Below are 6,000 nucleotides of genomic sequence, written 5' to 3' on the forward strand. Positions count from 1 at the left end.
ATTTGAGACTTATTTTGACAAGTGCTTTTTCTGCTGTCCTTTAAACAAAGCATAAGGCTTTTGAGTTTTTTCAAGAATAATGTGGGGAAGGAGTTAAAACACTGCAGATATAAAGATGCAACAAACTCACATAGAGCGAAAATATGACAATCTGTAAAATATCTGCAAAGTTATACAGTGTATTTATATTTGTTTATATTTATTTCTGTACATATTCTGGCTAACTTAGTTTTCATTGATTTGTTTTTAAATAAACATTTACACACAGTTATGTGAGTAATTGACATGAAATTTTAAGCATTGTTATCGGTGTCCTACTGAGTGACACTTTCTTCATCTAACTATTTTAAACATCATTTTATGACCTTTCATAACAATATATACATACATAATATAGTATTATTATACTTGTTTCCACAACCTCATATTAACTAAGACTATAGTTTATTTCAAATTCTAGAAAAAAAGTTGAAAGTAGGTTAATATCTTTAAAAACTTTGAAGAAATGCTGACTCATCACAGCATATAAAATACACATTTTCCACTTTCATGTTCATTTTAACCTAACATCTGTATGCTGGGAAAGGTTTCAGACATGTCATTTGTCTGAGATATAAAAGTGCTTATTTTTAGTACATTCTCAAAAAAAAAAAAAAAAAAATAATCCAGTTTTATATGTTTTAAAGTTATGACAATTTTTACACTGGTGGGGTGCATTGTTATGACTAGCAGTCAATAGAAATTGTAACACAAACATTTGAAATTGGGCCGGAAAATGAAATTAATGAGCCAGTGTGTTATGGTGTGGTGTGTTGCAGGCTTGTTTTGGTGGGCCAGAAATACATATAACATAAATTCTCTCTCAGCTAATGCTCTTAATAATAAAGGAACCTTCAAGGCAACATCTAGGTACAATTCAAAAATATACATTTTACAAATTATTTTTTATCAATAGTTTTTCATAAAATTGGTCACATTTTAGCTTTTGATGTTCACATTCCATCAATTAATGTCTTGAAATTGCATATATTATGTTGCACATATATTGCAAAATTTGTACCACTTTACATTGAAATGTAGAACATGCGCTGTATCGGTACTGTCTCTTTAAGACTAGTGGCATCAGCCAGGTAGCGCATATAATGAGAGGAGACGTGCATGATTTCATTATTATCCATGTGTGATCAGAAATCAGAAAATTGACATTTTCACCCAGCCCTGTTTGAAACAGTGGGAATTTTAATATTTAAGAAAAGGAAGGACAAATAAATATTAATTATATATGGTAATCAACATTATGCCACAAATGCTGTCAATTGAGCTTAACTTGTATTGAATCTGTGATATTCCATGAGCATACAAAAAAGAACCAATGCAATCTATGTGAACACCTTGCACTGTGTTGCTTAGCACCTGATCCACTGTAGTGTTGGATTCGATTGGAGGATTCGATTGAAAAAGTCACAATCAACCATGAGAATCATTCATTGACTGATATTTCCTCAAACAGCCAACAGGATTTCAATAATTGAGTGTTAGCTCAATTATTGAACAAATTAGCTAAACAAATTAGCTAAAAATGATCCATAATACTTTAAATGACTGATAATTACCAATCAGTAACCAGTCCTTTTCATCAGAGAACCTGAACTATGTGATAGAGTTACCTAAAATAGATAGGAAGGTTGTACATCTATTGAAAAAATACATATTTCATCCAAACCTTAAACACAATACACACACTGAGTCACCAGCCACTGTTATATTAATAGAAACACATTTAGGAGAGCAGTGCATAATTCAAATTATGCTTACACTTCTGCACTCATTCACTGAATGAAAAGTCTAGTCACAGACATTCAAATGCTATGTACATTTGTTTTTAAATGTACTGTAATTTCTGATTCCAGTGAAATTATGAATGTGTGCTGCTTTTGGTAAAAATCCCAGGAGATCAGCGGTTATAGAAATACTCAAACCGTCCCATCTGACTGGTTCGAGCTGACAAAGTCTCCAATAACTCAGATAACCACTCTGTACATTGTAGTGAGCAGAATTGCATCTCAGAATGCACAACATCAAAACTTGAGGCAAATAGGCTACAACAGCAGAAGACCACATCTGGCACTTTATTCTATAGGATCATAGTGTTCCTAAAAAGTGCTAAGTGTGCATACACACACACACACACACACGTTAGGTTTCCATGTTTTATGGGGACTTTCCATAGACATAATGGTTTTTATACTATACAAACTTTATATTCTATCCCCTAAACCTAACCCTCACAGAAAACTTTCTGCATTTTTACATTTTCAAAAATATAATTTAGTATGAATTATAAGCTGTTTTCCTCATGGGGACTGACAAATTATCCCCACAACGTCAAAAATGTCAGGTTTTACTATCCTCAAGGGGACACTTGGTCCCCACAAAGTGATAAATACATGCTCACACACAAACACACACTAAATATATTTATAAATCAAATCCTGGAAAGATAAAATATCCAGTTTGCTGCAGCAAGAAATTGAAAGATACTTCTTCAATTTGTGAACACACTGACCATGTTAAAGAGCAGTTTTATTCAGATATATACCTTCTAGTTTGTTCTCAACAATAGTTCAATTATTACTGGTCTGGGTCTTTAGGACACTGCCAAGAAAAATAACACAAACATTTGGAGCTACATTATTTTAAAGCCTCAGTTCACTACACACCTTCACAGCAGCAGCTGAACACGTGTCATCTTTTGAAGTCATTTCTCTTTGGCACAGACAAGCAGCGTGAATTCTGAGGCAGCAGCAAGTTCAGACAGCTGAAGAAAGAAGACAAGGGTCTGTCATGCACAGCTGTCTCAGCCAGGGTGAGGCAGAATAGCAGGCCTAACACTTACAGCCCCCAGCATCAGAAAAGCTCTTTCAGTAAAGACACACTTGCCAAGTGCAGTTGGCCACATGGCAGCTGATGATACAGCGCAGGTCCACAAGGTCAATGGATGGAACCTTCTTCACAAAAGAGGATATGAGAACGATTCCAGCACCAAAACTTTGTGTTCATGTAACGGTGAGTATAGAATAACACCTCATTATGAACAAATAATATATATATATGTATTATTTATTAATATATATATATATATAATATATATATATATATATATATATATATATATATATATATATATATATATATATATATATATATATATATATATATATATATATATATATATTAATAAATAATACATATTTAACAGTTGCTCTAGTACAGCAGCTACAAATTGGTAAGATGCAGTTGATTTCACTGACTAAAGTCCAGAGGGGAAAAAAAAAACACCCCATTTTGTCTATGAACTAATGTGGCAAGCATGCTGAATGAGAAGTGAATGGATGTCACAGGAAACAAGATTCCTCCTAAAGCTGAGCAGACTGCCAAGTACGCAACGCTTAAAGTCATTACTGTGGAAAACATGGCTGTGGACAGGAGATGCCATCCAGGCTATTTTATCATGTTTCTTTCACTAGCAGTGACAGTGCCATGGAAACTGCTGCCATAATAATGAGCAAAGGTCCTGTCAGCATCTGAGGCAAGGACCAGCAAAGCTCTGAGCAAGTAGTGTAGCTAGAAAATATAACAAACGAAGTGCAAGAGACATGCTGTTGTGTTGCATTTGATTACGCTATAGAACAAAAATAAAGGCGACATTTTAGACAATACGAAAAGCTGATTTACATTTTTGCTAACCTATAAACAATATAACAGCCAATAATCAAAATCTCTGCTGTTTTGTTGGATTCATTAGCTGTCAAAATGAATGCCTAAGGCGTGCAATAAATGTAATTTATTGCATAACATTTTTGTTATTCGTAAATAACGCATTTACATTTAATACAGCATAAACCACCATAAACACTTGTTTGAAGGGTAGAACCTTTGTGATGTGTCTGTCCTGTCATTATACTGATGTACACTTCACAACATACACACAACATCACTTCCGTGTCAGTGATTAAATCATGGGGAAAGGACCTCTTAACACTATTTGTTGTACAAAGTAAGCCTAGATGGAACTTGTGACAGAAATCAAGTATTTTTCACCCTAAGAAAGTACCACAGAAGCACTTTAAGTCTTAACTATCATCAAAACGCAGAATGAGACGTTTTTGTCTGCAAGAGCTTTTCATGTGGAGTTAAAAAAGCGGTGCTTGGTGCTGGCGCAAATCATGAATGTGGCATTACCATTGCAATGAATATGCATCCTATGTGGGGACCAGTTCTTTCAACTATTCAAACTCCCACTTAGAGTTGGAAATGTTTAATCTTACTTGAATTGGTGGCATTTTTATCTTTATACTGTGGAAGGGTTGTTTGGAAAATGTAAATAAAGCATTATATTGTTAGATATTGTTTTGTTTTCTTTCCTAAGAAGGAAATAAATGCATTTTGACAGGAAAATTCAATTTTTAGAGTTACATTTCTGCACTTTCAAAATTAATCGTGACTTCAATAAATTATGTGATTAATCGTGATCAAACGTTTTTATTGAATGACAAAAATGTTTTGCTTATTACTAGAACTTTACATTTTTATATTATAATATAAAGAGGAAATGGTGGACAACAGTTTTTAAAACTTCGTTTCAATAGGGAAAAAATAGCTTTGATACGATCTGCTTCAAATATTGGCATAATCAGACCAATGTCGATAAAAAACACAAATATTGGCAGAGAGTGACAGCCAGTGCTGGGCGGATAACGAAATGCAATTAGTAATGTAATCTCATAGATTACATTTTTTGGGTAATCTAATCAGATTACTTTTGGATTACTTTCAACCTAATTCTGTTTTATGTTACATGCATTTGAGTAGGATAATTATGTTAACATAATAATGGATCAGGTGGTAGATCAGGTCAGCCACCAATCGCAGGGTTGGCGGTTTGATTCCCGGCCCACATGACTCCACATGCCGAAGTGTCCTTGGGCAAGACACTGAACCCTAAATTGCTCCCAATGGCAGGCTAGCGCCTTACATGGCAGTTCTGCTGCCATTTGTGTATGAATGGGTGAATGAGACGCAGTGTAAAGTGCTTTCAAAACCGTGAAGTTAAAAAGGTGCTATATAAGTGCAGACCATTTACCATTACTAACAAGAAGAGCCTCACAAAAAGTGCTCCTTATAAGATTTTTAAAAAGTGCAATAAACATTGCATGAATTAAATAAACATTAAGTCTAATAGCAATGACAGTGCATGGCCAAAGTTTAGAAATTCAAAACAATGAGACATCATGTTTATTTTAAGTGCATAAAACAAAAGCAGCATTACGAACATTAATGACCATAATATCATCATAAAGCTTACATCTAAAAACACTTAAACACTTTGAACCCTTACTACTCACTAATAGTCCATCGTCTATTCCAAAGAGTTCCACTGTGTCACTGAAGGAACAATTGTGTCAAGTTTTATGTCCAGTTTCATGCAGTGGACTCCACAGCATCAGCAGCAACAGTAGAGCGATGTGCTTTGTTCCATATTGCTGCACATTTTGCAATTGAACTATTGTGTACCCTGCGGGCAGGACCCTAAGAGATGGCAGCCACTAGATCCTTTAGAGCAAGTAAGTTCAATGTGTGAGCTGTACACATTTGCTAAGGTAGTAAGAAATAATAAACATATTTTTTAAAACATCTAGTTCATTTTAAGTGCATAAAACATTATATGAACAAACAGAAATGAACAGGAAATCAACAATTACATTGCTATTAAAGCTAACCCTTAATACTTAGTAATTGTCCATCATCTATTCCTGAGGTGCATATTTTACGTAAAATAAGCACATGCTCAAAATGTTTATCTGTGAGACTATTGCGCTTCCTTAATCCAATTACAAGTACTTGATTTTTGTAATCTGATTACTTAATTACCCAGCACTGGCAACAGCATATATCCCTACTGTTAACAGAAATTAAAGGAGGAAAAGTAAAATTCAGTGC

This window comes from Xyrauchen texanus, chromosome 28 (assembly GCF_025860055.1).
Source record: "Xyrauchen texanus isolate HMW12.3.18 chromosome 28, RBS_HiC_50CHRs, whole genome shotgun sequence".
Classification (NCBI taxonomy): domain Eukaryota; kingdom Metazoa; phylum Chordata; class Actinopteri; order Cypriniformes; family Catostomidae; genus Xyrauchen; species Xyrauchen texanus.